The sequence below is a fragment of the Dermacentor albipictus genome, chromosome 7 (genome assembly GCF_038994185.2).
Source record: "Dermacentor albipictus isolate Rhodes 1998 colony chromosome 7, USDA_Dalb.pri_finalv2, whole genome shotgun sequence".
Classification (NCBI taxonomy): Eukaryota; Metazoa; Arthropoda; class Arachnida; order Ixodida; family Ixodidae; genus Dermacentor; species Dermacentor albipictus.
The window spans coordinates 44,074,360-44,092,176 of record NC_091827.1 but is presented as its reverse complement, the minus strand read 5'-3'; the positions used below and the strand labels follow the sequence as shown (position 1 = coordinate 44,092,176).

The 17,817-nt window shown below is 48.4% G+C and overlaps 1 protein-coding gene and 1 non-coding gene across 2 annotated transcripts in view; both read right to left on the bottom strand.

The window, feature by feature from the left end:
- The window catches only part of LOC135915246 (sperm-specific sodium:proton exchanger-like), a 276,288-nt gene that overhangs the window by 203,680 nt on the left and 54,791 nt on the right, over nucleotides 1-17,817 (bottom strand). The gene's annotated exons all lie outside the window — the stretch shown is intronic.
- Nucleotides 17,308-17,491, bottom strand: LOC135915273 (U2 spliceosomal RNA). Its single transcript, XR_010568567.2, has one exon. It is a non-coding gene; the product is annotated as a U2 spliceosomal RNA (small nuclear RNA).

The window sequence follows — 17,817 nt, the reverse complement described above, 5'->3', positions numbered from 1 at the left end:
AGTGCAATGCGAAATGCACTTGTGTTAGAATGCTCGAAACACAAGCCACAAGCTTCATGCCTGGCTCGGTATATCGCAGCACAAAGAGAGGATCGCTCGCATATGCTACAGCTGTCTATACTGTCGCCGCCCATAACTGAAACAATCAAGTATAGGCCGTGCGCGTGCATTCTTTAACGTTGTTTTCTTTTCTTGCGAAAATCAATACGCAGCGCAACGTCGTTTTTTCCGGAGCATGAGTCCGCAGATTGTATGTAGCGGGATTTGGATTATGCAAATCTGTTTTCGCGTTGACTCATCTACTCGGCCTAAGCCTGCAGCCGTGCGGCGTCGCTTGACGTTTTACTCTTTATTTGTTATGCATCGAGATAGGAGGCGGTGAACAATATTTTTTTTTTATGTATGCCCGGGGTCGCACCACCGCACCCTAAGGGCATGGCAGTGTATAAGTTAGGGTGACTCCTTGCTTCTGGGAAGTTGGTTTGTACTGACCTGAAAAAAAAAAAAGCTTAATGGGCTCGAAATGAAAGCGAGGACTGGGGTACAGAAACGAGCAGCGTTTGCGTAACGCTGCGTACTCGTTTCTACCTCGGTTCTCGTCTGCATCTCGCACTCGTTAAAATTACATTAAACGGGAACAGTAAATTAGTTTATCCCGACACAATTATTGCTTCAAATTTCTTTTTTTGTGTGTCTGTTAATTTCGCGGTAATTGGTCGATTATTAGGGAAGTAAGAAGGAACGAAGGTAAAAAGCTAAATTTCCCGAATTTCGCGCTGAGACTTCAGCGTCATGTTCGTCAGCATGACGTCACCGATTTCAAAGTATATCCTTCCGTACGTGGGCTTTCGTGGCTAGCTGTAGGTTCTTGAAAAAATTTCTACGCCATAAAGTCACTCTTGAACTTCTTACGTGAGTCTGGTTTAGGCGATCGCCTCTAGAACCTGTGAGACGTGCAGACAGTGCGAACTGCGTTTGCGCGATGACTTTTTGTGCGGACAAGGTTACGCTTGCGTGTATTGCGTCTATACAGCGCGCATCCGCGTATTGGACAACGTGTATACGTATTAGCTCATTGTACCATAACATAATGACCCGTCGCCTACCTTTCCCTGTATTTCCCACTTCCCCTTTCCCCAGTGAGGAGTAGCAGGCTAGAGAAACGCTCTCCAGGCCGACCTCTCCTCCTTTCTCTTCGTTAGAAGGTCCTCCTCCTCCTCCTCCTCCTCCTCCTCCTCCTTCTTCATGCACTAGGCGCGAGCAGGCGCCGTCACAAACCACTGACGTCACGATGTTCAACTGGTGCGGCGAATTGGAGGCGGGCCACCACTCGTCCTTTTTTTCCCGGATTATACCGTAGGCCTCGTGTCACGGTATGAGAGTGACTCAACACTGCGGCATACCGTATATACGCGTGTGCATGCCTTATAGGCTGATATATTGTAGAATGGCAATTTGCTAATACAGCTCAAATTATTATTTGTCTCCTTAGCGTCCCTGTATTCATTTGCGTATGCAAATTAACAACGATGTAATTAAGGTTGCACTTTCTCGGACGATACACAAACTTGCACTCGGTGCGAACCTTCCACTGCGCGCTTAACTGTGCTCTCTCTCTCTCTTCATCCCCATGCACCCTTCCCCCAGTGCAGGGTAGCAGACCGGACGTGCGTCTGGTTAACCTCCCTGCCTTCCCTGTCCAATGCCCTGTCTTCAACCTCTCTCTCTCTCTCTCTCTCTCTCTCTCTCTCTCTCTCTGCACGTCGTGACATGAAGACATGCCGTACCAAACTGGCCCGCGGTGTCCGGAAGCTCGTAAATTTTAATTGCCCAAAGGAACACGCTATCGAGGATCCAAAGACCAAGGCCCCTCCGCACGCGTGCTTGCCAACGCCGAGCGTTTCGGGCAGGGGCCACCCGCCGTGGTTGCTCAGTGGCTGTGGTGTCGGGCTGCTGAGCACGAGGTCGCGGGATCGAATCCCGGCCGCGGCGGCCTCATTTCGATGGGGGCGAAATGCGAAAACACCCGTGTACTTAGATTTAGGTGCACGTTAAAGAACCCCAGGTGGTCAAAATGTCCGGAGTCCTCCACTTCGGCGTGCCTCATAATCAGAAAGTGGTTTTGGCCCGCAAAACCCCATAATTTCTTTTTTCGGGCAGGGGCCGCCACGGCCAGCGTCCGGTAAAGTGTCGCGTGTCCTGCTCTTGTTCCTCTGCGGGCACTGCTTTGTTGGACGTCGACGTACTTAATGTTACGTTGCAAAATAAGAGAGGCTTGGGCCTCTCCAGCGCTAGGCAAATCTAGCCGGTGTAGTATAGTCTATATATGCTCGGCTAATTTATTTATTTATTTATTTATTTATTTATTTATTTATTTATTTATTCATTTATTTATTTATTTATTTATTTATTTGCGAATACACGCAATATTGCCGCACGACTGGCCCCTCGAGGCACGTTGCGTGTATTCGCGAACGCCTTTCACGCTCCGACAAACACTTTTATTTAGAAACACTTTTTTTAGAAAGCTCTATCGGGAGTTTTTCCCGTTGCTCTACAAGTTTCTCAGTGACACTTTACATCTAATTATAATATTGGAGAAGTTGACTAATTAATTAATACTAAATATTTAATTCGTTGGAATGCAAAAAGAAATAATCTGAATATATCCAAGCGCCGACAAAGAACATTACCTCGGTTCTGTCCAGCTACGGGACATTTGCTTACTTTTTAAAATCTTGGCGCAGGATAGTTGGGACACTCTGTATATGCATAATGCCGGGCTTACAATAGTGCATCATACAGGTTCGAAGGTCACATGAATTATGAAAGTAAGTAATTAGTAAGAGAGTCTTTAAACAATTACACATCTACAATGCTGGCGATGGATGAAGGCACACTGTTCCAGTCAGAGCTGGTTTTAGGTAGAAAATAATGAAAAAAGCTAATTAGCACGGTAATAGAATCTTGATCACATGACTGGTGCGCATTGATAGGTACGAGGGCTGCAAGATTATTTCGTGCCTGATGATTGAGTTCTTGAAGGAAATCTCGTGGAAAACAGAAATTCGAGCTAGTTTTCTGTGTAGTTGTAACTCTGGTTGGTGTAGGGTAGGTTTTATATATGTGTAATGCTAGCGGTACCGGATTAATTTGGCATAACTAATTAATTAGTGAATTCTGGGGTCTTACGTGCCAAAACCACGATTTGATTGAGGCACGCCGTAATGGGGACTCGAGCTTAATTTTGACCACCATGGTATCTTTAACGTGCCCCCAACTTCAGGGGATGCAGACGTTTTGCATTTCGTCCGCATCGAAATGCGGCCACCGCGGCCGGGATTCGAACCGGCGACCTCGTGTTTAGCAGCGCCGCACCACTGCCGCTAAGCCACCGCGGCGGGTGTAATTTGGCAACTAAAGCGCACTGTTGGATATTGGACGGACTCAATGGGGTCAGTTATGTTACGATCAGAATCAGAATCAAGGTTATTAAGCGTGTAGCAAAAAAAAAAAGAAGGCAACAACAACAATAACAACATACAGCTAAATATGCAGAAAGAGGTCCGAGAGCATTAGACTACAACGGAACCTCTTGTCAAAGGCTGCAGACACGATGAAAAAGGTCTCATGCTAACGATGCATATTCTAGCTTTGGTCGGACTCATCATCATCGTCCTCATCGTCGTCATCATCATCATCAGCCTATCTTATGCCCCACTGCAGGACGAAGGCATCTCCCTGCGATCTCCAATTGCCCCTGTCCTGCGCCAACCGATTCCAACTAGCGCCCGCGAATTTCCTAATTTCATCGCCCCGCCCAGTCTTCTGCCGTCCTCGACTGCGCTTCCGTTTTCTCGGCACCCATTCTGCAACCCTAATGGTCCACCGATTCTCTAACCTGCGCATTACATGACCTGCCCAGTTCCATTTTCTTCTTTTACCGTCAACTAGAATATCGGCTATACCCGTTTGCTCTCTGATCCAAACCGCTCTCTTTCTGTCTCTTAACGTTGTGCCTAGCATTCTTCGTTCCATCGCTCTTTGAGCGGTCCTTAACTTGTTCTCAAGCTTCTTTGTTAGTCTCCAAGTTTCTGCCCTGTATGTCAGCACCGGTAAAATGCATTGATTGTACACCTTCCTTTTCAATAATAGTGGAAAGCGTCCAGTCAGGAGCTGACAATGTCTGCCGTATGCGGGCCAACCCATTTGCATACTGTGAATTTCGTTCTCATGATCAGAGTTCCCTGTGATTAATTGTCCTAGGTATTCCTTCGCATACTCTAGAGGCTGACTGGCGATCCTGAACGCGTGTTCCCTTGCCCGCCTATTCATGATTATCTTTGTCTTCTGCATATTAATCTTCAACCCCACTCTTGCACTCTCTCTGTTAAGGTCCTCAATCATTTGTTGTACCTCGTCTGCATTTTTGCTGAATAGAACAATTTCATCGGCGAACCGACGGTTGCTGAGATATTCGCCATCGATCCTTACTCCTAAGCCTTCCCAGTTTAATAGCTTGAATACTTCTTGTAAGCACGCAGTGAATAGCCTTGTAGAGGTTGTGCCTCCTTGTCTGACCCCTTTCTTTATAGGTATCTTTCTACTTTTCTGGTGAAGAATTAAAGTAGCTGTGGAATCCTTGTAGATATTTTCCAAGATATTTACGTAAGCCTTTTGTACTCGTTGATTACGTAATTCCTCTGTGACTGCTCGTATCCATACTGAATCAAATTCCTTTTCGAAATCTATGAAAGCCATATAGAGAGGATGATTGTACTCTGTGTATTTCTCGATTACATGATTGATGACATGGATGTGATCCACTGTGCAATATCCCTTACTGAAGCCAGTCTGTGCCCTTGGTTCACTAAAGTCCAGCGTTGCCCTTATTCTATTGGAGATTATCTTGGTGGATATATTATATAATACTGGAACTAAGCTAATGGGCCTATAATTTTTCAATTCTTTGACGTCTCCTTTTTTGTGAATTAGTTTAATGTTGGCATTCTTCCAGTTCTCTGAGACCCTTGAAGTCGACAGACAGTTGGTATAAAGGGCCGCCAGTTTTTCAAGCATTATGGCTCCTCCATCTTTGATTAAATCGACTGGTATTCCATCTCCTCCTGTCGCTTTTACCCGTTTCGTGCATTCAAAGGCCCTTCCAACTTCATCGCTAGTTATAGAAGGAGCCTCTGTGACCTGTTCATTACTACTTCTAATCGCAGTATCGTGGCTGCTTTGAGTACTGTAGAGGTCAGTATAAAATTATCTCGCTGCTTTTACTATATCTTCGATATTGCTGATGGCATTACCCTGCTTATCTATCAGTGCATACATCTTGACTTGTCCCATACCAAGATTTCTTCTCACTGATTTCATGCTGCATCCATTTTTTACTGCTTTATCAATCTTTCTTACGTTATAATTTCAATTATCCCTTACCTTCACCTTGTTTATCAGTTTTGACAGTTCCGAGAATTCTATCTGATCTATGAATCCTAGACCTTACCAACCTATGATCGCTACACTTTACTGTACCTAACACTTCAACATCCTTCACTATGTTGGGATATGCAGAAAGTTAATATATTTTATTTCGCGAGATCAGGTCGATCTTAGTCCTGTTTAGTGGGTCTAAATGAAAAAAAAAATCATTTAGCGCATTTTTAGTGATCTTTAGTGGACTCTTATGAAGCAATGAAAATACGAAAGATAACTTTAGCAAACTATACGAGATTTCCTAAATTTAATGTCCCTAGACTGGACGGTGGGCTATAAGGGACGCCGTACTTCCACCGTCTTTTCATGGGCCGCAAACACGATCAGCATCGCTGGAGGTGCAGGCACGCTGTCTAGAACATTCTAGGCCAAGCAATAAGGAAGAATAGGAATAAGTAAAAAGAAATAAAATGACAGCCCGCTGCAGAACAAGCTACCGCGGCTAGGGACACCATACCGCGGCAAACAAGCCGACGAACAAGAAACAGCGCCCTCGAGAGGACAAGGCATGGAGCCCTTTCCCTTTCCCCTTATAGAATTCGCGAGAGAGAGAGAGAGAGAGAGAGAGCAGGGTGCAGCAGCAGCAGCACCAGGTGACCCGCTTCACCCTTCATGACTTTAAAGAGGGCTTTTACACAATATGACGGCCCGGCCGAGCAATGGGTGCAATGGCTGGGCGAGAAGTTGAGAGAGGAGGCGAGAGCTAAGGGGAAAGGGCGAGCTAGTGGGAGAGGAGGTGAGATGGCAGATGCAACCGAGGCGAGCACTGCAAAGAACGAGCGGCGGAAAGAATTGGCTGGGCGAGGAAATGAGAGGGCGAAGGCAACAGCGGCGAGGAGCGAAGAGAGGACTGGGTGGGCGAGAGGGAAAGACTGAGGGGAGAGGAGGTGAGAGGGTGGAGGAGAGGCGCACGGCGGCGTTTGTTCCTCGGGTCGCTCTTCGGGCGACCTCGCTCCAGATGACAGAGGGCGGTGCCAAGGCAAGACGCAGAGGAGGTGCGGGGTGTTCTAGCTGTCAGGCGGGGAGGAGGGGGTTACGGCGGCTGCAACAGTCTCTACCGTACCTTCGCAAACGTAATCGCGCGGGATCGACGTCGAATACTTGGGCTAGAAGATGAAAAGTGCAGTGCTGTTTTAGCCTAGATTTCAATCTGAAGCTGAGAGCGGAGCTCCTACCACCGCAACAAAACTAAAAACGCCAGAGTCATCCGCGTACTTCAACGAACGCTAGAACAATCGGAGCTGAAAACTCTCTTTACGCATTTTGAGTCGAGCAGCCCTTCACAAGCCACGCAAAGTTACCACCTTGGCACTTTACTCCTGACTGTGCGCGTTAGCTGCTGCCAGGAAGGTGCAGTGATATCGCCAGGAACATCAGCTTGATTATAGAAAGGGTGAGGGGGGGGGGGCGAAACATATACCATGTCAAGTGACAAGACTAACATTACTGAACGACTACCGAAAATAGCGAAGGGAAAAATGCTTCTTGCTCGGACATCGCGACATTGTTTCGTTTTCTTCGAATCGAACTGTCGGGCAATACGTCGTTCTGTCGCGATCGTAATCCTTATGTGCACAGCATGGCGAAGGCCTCTCCCAACGATTCACATGTGCCACCGCCTTGATTCACTCAACTCACTCCCATGTCTTTGACTATCCTAATTCTTCACTGCACCCTCTGCCGTCCTTGACAGCGTTTCCCGTTTCTTGGTAGCACCATTTAGTAACTGCAATAGACTACCGGTTTTCCGCTCCTCGAATTACATGGCATTACATATCGGTTACCTCCGTTCGCCCTCTAATCCAAGCCGCGTTGTCTTCCTATGGACGTCATGGCTATCATTCTGTTTCTTCGCTCATTGAGAGATCCTTTGACCATTCAAGTTCCTCTGTTGTGCTACAAGCTTTAACAGTATGGTTAGTACTAGTATAAACTACTAATTGTATAAATTTGTTTTCAATGCTATCGGTGAACTGCACGTCATGATCGCGAATTGTGTGCAACCATTTGCACATCAACCTGTTTTTTTTTTATTCGTCCGGAGATTTTCTTGTCGAGGTCCAGGTCCCCTGTGACTACATGGTGACTTTGTGGCTATACTTGTGACTTTTACGCTGTCGCAAATAGCGGACTACCTGTGAGGAACTGCCGTTCTCCTGCTCTCTTTGCTCAGCTTATATTGAACACCAGTTTGCCGCGTATTAATCCTCATACCTACCCTCGGACTTTGACGGTTCAGTTTCTCACGCATTCGTGGCCAGTCGTCTCCTGCGAACAGGAGAATGTCGTCCGCAAATCGTCGGGCTGGTGAGATAATATTCTTCTACCCATCAAACTTGCCACTCTAGAACCTTTACATATGGCTCGTTGGCTAGCTGACTCGTTATGTTCTCTGTATTCTTTTCTCTCTCTGGCTAGTTTTGGCTTCTTGGTGAACCAGTTGGTCACGGATCTCGGTGAACGTTTAACAGCACGAACAGACGAATTACAAGACGAGCAGACGACACAAATGGGCGCTGACTTCCGACATTTATTTCCGGTAGTACACAAATCACCACCACCACCACCACCACCACCACCACCACCACCACCACCACCACCACCATCATCATCATCATCATCATCATCATCATCATCATCGTTGTCGTCGTCGTCGTCGTCATCCTCACCAGCCTACTTTCTTTATGCCCACTGCAGGTCGAAGCCCTCTCCCAACGATCGCTAATTAACCCTGCCTTGTGCTAGCTGACTCCAACTTGCGCATGCAAATTTCTTCATTTCATCACCCCACCTAATTATCTGGCGTTCAGGCTGTGCTTTCTTTCCCTCGGCACCCATTCTGTAACTCTAATGGTCCACCGGTTATCTACCCTACGCATTACACGGCCCTGCCCAGCTCCATCTTTTTTTTTTCCTAATGTCAGTTAGAATGTCGTCTATACCCGTTGGCTCTCTGATCCACACCGCTCTCTTCCGCGGTCTCTTAATGTTTACGCCTAACATTTTTCGTTCAAACGCTCTTTGCGCGGTACATAGTTCTCGAGCTTCTTTGTTAACCTCCAAGTTTCTGCCCAATATGTTAGCACCGGTAGAATGCAACGATTGTACACTTTTCTTTTCAGCGGCAGTGGTAAGCTCCCCAGTGCACGAATAATATAACTTAAAACGGACAAAGAAAAAATAAAAATAAAGAAGGAGCTGCAACAATAACATGCCCGTGGTCGCCGCATAAACAAATTTTCTTTTGAACCGAAACATTCAGAAATTGCTTCTCTTTTTCTGCCAGCGTCAGAGACCCCATGCTCACACATACGTAACTCAGTTTAGGATTATCCGCTGCTTCAACTGCATAATTTAGCCACCTTGTCAAAAAGAGAGGCTAAGGAGCAGTGGATTGTCGAAACATGGTACGCACCAAAAGAACCTCGGCAATGACCAGATATGGATTCGTCGACTTTTCATTGTTATTTATTTATTCATTCTTGCGTACGTTATCGATTTATGGCACATATATAGCGCACTTCCGGAAGTAAAAGTTTACTTGAAAGTTGAGACCCGTTTATGTCGCCTGCTCGCTGTGTCCTTTCAATAGATGAAGCGCCAAAAGCGACGGCACACAAGAAGAAATACAGACAGGACAAGGCGCTACTTGCAACTGTTTATTGAAATGACAGGTGGCTGATTATATAGCCATGATATAGCCATATAGTCATGGCTATATAATCAGCCACCTGCCATTTCAACAAACAGTTGCAAGTAGCGCGTTATCCTGTCTGTATTTCTTCTTGTGCGCCGTCACTTTTGGCGCTTCATCTATTTAAAGCTATGCACCAACTAGCCCTACAACGTGTTTTACTGCAGTGTCCTTGGTCTGTTCTAGCGGTTAAACATTCACCGCGACTTTGACTACTCCTCGCAAGTACGCGCTGTCAACATCATTTGGGCAGGTTGATCCTCCTCGCCCCACACCCCTTTCTTTTTTTTACGCCAGTTATTCGGCCGATTTCTCTTGCGAGGTCTCGTGCTGGGCCCCGCATTAGAGGTGCAGCGGTTACATTCCTGAAAACACGGTATTACTACACCTCGCAGGGGCACGCCACAGCGACCGCTCACTGATGTTCGCACGCACACCGACTTTGCCCGCGCGCGCTCTGCGGGCTCTTTGCGAGCAACGGAAAAGATGCGTAGAGGGTGAGGAGGAGGCGAGGGAGAGGAGGGGGCTATTAACCTGCGGCGGGGTGCGGTAGGAAAATACCAGCCCGCGGAGAGACCGCGCGGCACGAAAAAAAGGCCTGCCTTCCTGCCGGCCACAGTTTCGAATCTTTCGACGCGGCTTCGGGAACGTGCGGGTCGGCAGAAACAATCTCATACACACTCGTAAATAAGTGCTACGCGCATCTGTACGCAATTCTGACTCGCAACCGTTTGGGGAGTTGGTTTAGATGATATTTGATGTTTTATGGCGCAAGGGCCAGTCTGGCCAAAGAGCGCCATGTCCGTGGTAATGAGTTCGCAGTGTAATTACGAGTTCTATGGAGTTGGTGTGACATGGCTGTAAAGGGGCCTTAGAAATGGTGGCGCTAAAGTGCGTAAAATCTGTATAATAAGATTATGGCGGTGACTTATGACGTGCACTATGAACATTAAGACGCATTTAAAAAGAATGATATGACGTCTAAAAATATATCAGGTTATATAAGATATCCTAGAGCACTACTGCCTCCTTAGAGCCCTTGAAACACAAGGGCCTGGAGGCATGTGCTATTCAAAACAATTATCGCAGCGGCATCCTCTGGAGCGAGGATGAGGAGCTGGTTTTGCCACATCTTTGAAGGGCGGTACTTGTTGTGCTCCAAGGTGGTTATGGTGGTGTAGAGCGGAGGCACGTCCTGCAATGGACGTAAACACGATGATGATGATTGCAATTATAAAGGTGATCTGTTTTGGACAACGTAAACGTGTCATCCAAAACGGCAGAGAAGGCGGGATCATCGGACTCGCAGCGACAGCTCCGTGGTTATGGCGTTCACCGGCCTATAGTACGAGACCTCGAGTTCGACTTCCGTCAGCACAACAATCTTTATAGCCAAAAGTTAAAATTCAAGGGTATTCACATTTTCGTGCTTAGATGATAACAGCATTAGTGATGTTATCCCATTCGGTTATCCCATAGTTATGAAACTGTCAGGAGGACCACCTATACTATACATATCAAATATGCATTGCAGCATGCTACAAAAGGGATATGCGAGCAGTACATATTAACAGAAAAGCTCGGGGAAACGCAACTGTACGAACGTAAGAGTAAACAAATGAAATGAAAACATGACATATAATTTTATGACAAATATACAACAATTAGTGTAAGCTGGAGAACATATGCAACTGAAAAATAGTGCAGACCGTGAAATTATTTAACATAATGAATTCAAGAACCAAAATTCAAACAAAATTTAAGAAAGCAGCGATTTTAGGTCGTTTAGAAGAAAACCGATGGTCATTAAGAATTACGGAATGGATTACAAGGGAAGGGAAGCGTAGCATGGGGCGGCAGAAAGTTAGGTGGACGGATGAGATTACGAAGTTTGCAGGGACAACATGGCCACAATTAGTCCATGACCGGGGTAGTTGTATAAGTATGGGAGAGGCCTTTGTCCTGCAGTGGGCGTAACCAGGCTGACGATGATGATTATGATGATGATTATGATGATGATGATGATGATGTAAATCTAGGATGTCTCATGCATTTTGACGGATGCGTACGATGGTGGAAATACTGTACTCTCATGTTGTATAGTGGAGGTGAAGAACCAGGGACGCTGCCAAAAACTGCGAGTGATCTCTTTATTGTCCGAACTTGGGGCCCGGAAATGGGGCGAGCAGCACTCGAATCACAACGACAGCGGCAAGCGCCATCGTCGCTGGCTTAATGTATATGGTCATGCGGGTACAGTATGCGTCCGCCATTAGTACACGTCTCACCGTGAAATACGTTCCAGGTTAATCGCGTACATTCGGAGCTGGATATATATGTATATGCGCACAACAATATTCGCGACCGCAAATCTCGTTAAACGAGTAGCTTTCGATATAGAGAATTGGCGACAACATGCGAGAAATGCCAGATGCGGTAAGCGTATCTTACTTGAGTCGGGCGATAACTTGATAACGGCGATGTTCCGGAAAAAAAAAAGAAACTGTCACCGCCAAAAAGAAAAAGAAAAAGCGATTTACTCGTGACAATATATCGCGTGACAATACTTTCCTCTAAGTTTTAAGGCGTTTGACCCTTACTTTATCAAAACGAGACCCAAGAAAGAATAAGAAAAGAGAAGAAATAACCGTGTCGCATATGTTACGCCTCTACTCCAATCATCTGTAAGTGCAACTTTACCGTCCGTTTGACGTACGTTTGCGGTGGCAGCTTCTTCCGGGAATTCCATTACCGACGGCTTGCCCGCGCGGACGCTTATACCGTTCTTTTTTTTTTTTCGACGCGGTGTAGCTCAATTCCTTAATGGTTGTCGCAGCTGCACCATAGCTGAGTACAGCTGCGCTCGAACGCCTGCAACATTTCTATTCGGTAACCACACACTGGGGCCGCGCAAGCGGCCAGAGCAACGCTTGAGTAACGCCAGCTATGAATAAGCGATGAAGCGAGGGTGTATGTTTTTTGCCCCAAAACTGGTGTTCAAACATTGTCCCGTCAGGATCGGTTTCTGTGGCACACCGCGGAACGCTGTCTCCACCGTGCCCTCTGGAAACCTGAGACGGCGTTCCGCGGTGTGCCACGCCGTCTCAGGTTTCCAGAGGGCACGGTGGAGACAGCACTACCTTGAGCACTCCCCCTCGTGACGTTGCAGTTATAGAAATAAATTCGCGGGTCATATATATATATATATATATATATATATATATATATATATATATATATATATATATATATATATAGAGAGAGAGAGAGAGAGAGAGAGAGAGATTGTATGTGGGGTTCAAGAAGAGTGCTCTGCATTACCGCAGACTAGATCTTTTGCTTTCGACGACATACGTATCGCTTACAGGCGTTAGTCGCTAAAAAGTCCATTGCCTTTCGTCGACTGTTCTGCGGACTTCCCGCAGGAGAGTCAGGGGACAAGCACTTTTTCTTGTTCTGTTTTTTGTACGATGTAACTAGGCAACAGACGATTTAAATGTAATGCCATAAGCACAGGACCTGTACGTAGACACTCTGTAAACTTTATTGTACAGCGTAGATAAATTTTCATATAATGTCCAAACGGGTGGTCTTACGCCGTGCTTCGTCTCTTACGAAGACGTCGCAATAAAATGGCGGGCCACTAGTACTGTCACACATCTTACTGCTGAACCGACTGTTCGCCAGCTTTAATCGATGTGATTATTTCGCTGTATTAGTTTACGGCCGGAAAAAAAGGAATGGGCGGGGGGGGGGGAGCAGACGACAATTCAACAGCCGCTTTTGACGTACGATATGGGATCGACACTAAACCGGTAATAGCGATTGCATAGTAATGCGTATTGCGTTCCTGGCTTTCCCTCGAGAGGTTCAGTGATTTGTTTTACAGTGACTGCAGTTATGTGATTGACAACAGCGCGAAATAACTGACGGCGTTGAATATAAAGCCGATATCGTCCTCGTGGCATCATGACGCAAGAAAGGACGAACAACGAACACTACGACATTGTCCGGCCAGGCACCGCCCACGGGCGCGCGACGTGCCAGCCATCGTGCCACCATCGTGCCACCATCGTCCTAACATCCCCGTTTTGTCATCGCATCATCGCTTTCTCTGCCGTCATCGTGCAATCGCGGTACCGTCATTGCGCCTGCGTCAGGGTGTCATGGTACCATCATACCTGACGTTGGCGTACCACCGTTGCACTATCATTGCGAGATGGCCGGACGGTCGTTTTGCCGTCGTCGTTCCCATCATCTCCCTATCGTTGTGGAACTGTCGCACCACCAGCGTGGCCCTACATACCATCATTATACCATCGTTGTGCGATTATACCATCGTCGTACTATCATCGTGCCATCACCGTATCATCGTGCCATCACCGTACCATCGTCGTGCCCGACCTCGCGCCATCGCTGTGTGAGGGTCACAGCGCACCACGATTCGCTCCATCACATACCATCATTGCTGCCACCGTCGTTCTTGCAATCGTATCATTGTTGGTCCTACCCATCGCCGGGCCATCATCGTGCTATCGTTGTCTTGAGAGTCCTTGTTGGCTTAGGGCCGATTTACGCTCGAGCCGCCCATTGCCGCAAGCCGCACCGCACGCTTGCGGTCGCGCGAAAAATTGCACGTATCCAGCACTTGTGCACAAATTACCATTTACACTGTGTGCACAGTGCATACCTTACACATTGTAAACCGAAATTTGTGCACAAGTGTTTGATAGGTGCAATCTTTCGCGCGACCGCACGCGTGCGGTGCGGCTTGCGGCGATGGGCGGCTCGAGCGTAAATCGGCCCTTAACCCGCTTCCGCACTTTGTAATTTCTGCATTTAGCAAGCCGTTTTTCGTCTGCCGTGCATAACCTTCGGGGGCCGCAGTTCTCGCCGGGGCTAATGCGCCTCCCTCTCCGCGATTTTCCTCTGCGTGACCACCCGTCACGGCGGTCCCCCTCCCCCACAACCTCGTGACACGCGCGCAGCAAGATCGATAGCAGCGGGAAGGGCGAGTCAGCGCACGGCACGGACACGTGTCCCACTGTCCCCGCATGGGTGGCGGCGGAACCGATCGGAGGCCCGTATGGTCCGTCGCCCCTAATTGCGCCACGCCTCCCGTCACTTCTCTTGCTCTCGCGAGCTGCGCTGTCGCATGCAAAAACTGGGTGAAGGCTCCGCTACCGCGGGCATCGGCGCAGCGGATCGAGACGCTGGCCGCCGGGGGACGCGGCGCCCTCCCCCCTACGGCCGAGAGAGAGAGAGAGATTCTTGTTTGGGAAAGAAGAAACATGGGGTAAAGTGCAGCGCAGTAACTGTCTCTCAGATGAGGACACCTCAACCGCGCTGCACAGGGGGGAAGGGAGCGGCGCGCCTTCGTCATTCAGTGACGGCGCGGACACCAGAGTCGTGCTCTGGGGATCGGCCCCGCGCTTAGCCATCGTGCGCGACGAACGACGGCATATAGGACCTCGACCGCAGTGATTATGCGCACCATGGTCGACGCTCGAGACGGAATAATTAGTTTCAGCTCGGAACGAGGGGGCAGTGGCGACCTTCTGCCTCGTGGGAAATTAGACGAGCGCTTTTGGGTCGAAAGAGCTGCCGTGGTGCACGACGGACAATCGGTACACAGTAGGGAACCCAAGCTCAAGTTTGGGCACACGACGACAGCGCGCACTGCTGCTCCAGCGAGCGAGCCGAGCAAAACTGGGGATAGATGGCGCCCGCGCAGCCAGGCGCAACCAGTTTGCAGGCAGCCACTGCACGTGCGCACCCGCGCTATTGTCGAGTCGGGGCACTGGGGTGTCGCGCCGCCAGCTGGGAACGTTGTCAAAAGGCTTCTTGCGCGAAGTTGAGTTTCCACAATGGCAAAAGCGGCTCCGCCGAAGCGAAAGCGCGGTCCGAAGTATTGCGGTGTTGTGGGCTGCTGTATCGTAACGAGCCCCTAATTCTCGTACCTTCAGTACTGGTGCAGTTACTTCACTGAAGCAGTGCATTCTACAGCATTAATGTTTTTCTAACTCATTTGGGAAGAGGTCCGAGACATCTTGTTCTAGGCGTCTCTTTGGGTTTCTGCTTGGCTTGCCCCATTTCTGGGGCTGGCTGGTGCGTGAATTTACTTCTTTATTGTTGACCTAAATGCACACCTCAGCTGCATGCTTGCACTGAGCCGTAATGCCAGCTTTGCAGGTGCATCTGCCTTCTGGAATACAAGAATTCCGCTTTTCAAGGCACGACCACTGCAGCTATGAAAGAAAAAAAATAAGGGTGAGACAGTGAAGCCATTTGCAACTACTTTTCAAATGTAGCTGCCTTCCTAACTTGCATCTACAGATATTCAGCAACATGGCATGGTGCGCATTTCCAAAGCTAACTCCAAATCTGCACCTCTGCCACAATACTCCAGGCTGCCCTATAAAGCCAAAATAAAAGCAACATAATATGCTTACGTTTACTAATATAAACACTCAGCACAGTCTTTCGAGTGTCCGTTCACTAGCGCACTAATTACGCGAGCGCATCACGCGCACAATACCATATCGCGCCTTTAATTCTGCCCCCCACTCACACTGAACCGCGTTCGCGCAGCAGGTTTTATACGCCTGTAAAGCCGATACTTTCCTAAAACTTGAGTGCAGGCATGACGCGACCACCGAAATCAACGAGGTGAGCAGTTCAACTGGTTTTGCAGTGCTTAAATTTCAGCTGCCTCGCCGCCAAGTCGGTGCAGTGATGCTCCAACGGGCGAAGCACAAGTGTTCTATCTTCCCAGGCTTTTCAGTGGGATGCCATGACCATACAATTACTTTTTTTTCGCACGCCGCAAACGTTCGCCCCGAAAGTAGACGACGACAACTGTAAGGCTGCCATATCAAAACAACTAAAGCATATGCTTCATATTCGACAACGAAGAACATCAAAAGTGCGCAGCTTCATTTCACAGTCAGTTAAGACAATTAGTATTTTTAACATATGACAGAATGACACTCATCTCGAGGTACACGTCGTGCACAATGTTGTCGCTCACTTGTGAAATACATTTCGCATTGAGCTGTGCATCGTTGCCGTTGATTGTCTGCTCCACAGAGTATACGTGACTGACGAACTTTTCTCCTTTTAACAAGTTGGCTTTCCTGAAATAGCGGTCCAGCTGGCCGATCTCTTTGAAGCCGCACTGAAGGCGATACATTGTGGCATGCTGCACGTGCAACGGGAGGAAAGGGCCCTGCACGTGCACAAAAAGCGAGCGGCTGCAGCGCGGCACAGCAGAAATGCGCAGTGTATATTCCCAGTTTCGATTTTTCTGCCACAGATGGCGCTACCCGTCAGGAGCAGTGGCGTCGCTCGCGGTGCTTGGGTAGCCTATAGGATTCCCCCGCTTTGAAAGTTCTCTGAAGGCCCTTCTCTGTCCTTTCTTTCGTCGCTGGAAAGCGACCTCGTGCTAATCTCACCGGTCGGTTCCTCGGGGTCCGTTGTCTACGCTTAGGACGCGGTCACCTTGTTCGGAAGACGTGATTCTGTACCCTCAGCGTCAAAGGACCGTGTGTAGGTTATGGTGCAATTCTCAAGCTACGGTATGAGTGATGTGAATGCGTTCACGGTTCGTAGCTTCCCGCGAGCTGCAACGTAAATAGAAGAGAAACTGGCAGAACCCAATGACTCGTTGATACCACCAACTGAACCACTGCTAACAGTAGTTAGGCGTTCTATCGAGTCAGCTTTTCATTTGCCAGTTTTACTTCTTCCCGGCCGTGCTCCTTGTCGGCCTCTCTCAAGTCGACGCGATGGGCCTCGGGCTAGAGAGAGAGGGTAGCTAGAGTGATAGCGCCAGCGCGTATACTTCGGATGATGTAGCACGCCACTGTGCGGGCGGTGGCAAAGTTGTGTGCATCGCAAACGCCGCCTCCCAGAATGCACCGGCGCCGCAAGAATCTGAGACCGCGATAGCAAAAAAAAGTTGTCGTTCAGAAGATGGTGGTGCCCTTTGTGAGAAGCTGCTTCTGTTGCACTATATGAGTGTAGAAGCCCAGAGGTCGCCGAAGTCTTTTGATATTACAGCGAAGCTGTTGATGGCCCGGGTCCCGCGCATTTTTCGCGCCCGTGTGCAAAAACCGTGTGCCGATCCCCAGGATAGTGCAATACCGGGCCGACCCGCGGCGGAGAGGAAGCACGCTTCAAGCACTCCGCCGACTTGCAAAAATAACCTTAATATCTTGGGTCCAAATAGAACCCGTATGATATATTAAGCTGATAAGACTATATACTACACTTGGACCCGCGTCGGCCATGTATGTCTACGTTCGCACCGTGCTGTCTGGCGATCCCGTCGAAACATCACACGTGTCTAGTTTCCTCCGGCACCTCGGGGTGGCGGTCCAATCGTGCACACGAATGTATATAAAAAAATTGGCAATGGCTTAGCTCGGCTATGCCAGGATATACGTAGCGAAAGCTAAGGCATAGCATGGTCAGCCATTGCAAGTCCAGGTTAGTCTGGTTGTCTAGCCATGTTGCAGCGTTCAGCCAGTAGTTCGGCGCGCTGTTCGTCTGTTTCCTGGGCGATTCGTTTCCTCTCCATCTCGTTCCGATGTCGATTCCAGGCCTCCTCGTGCTTATCA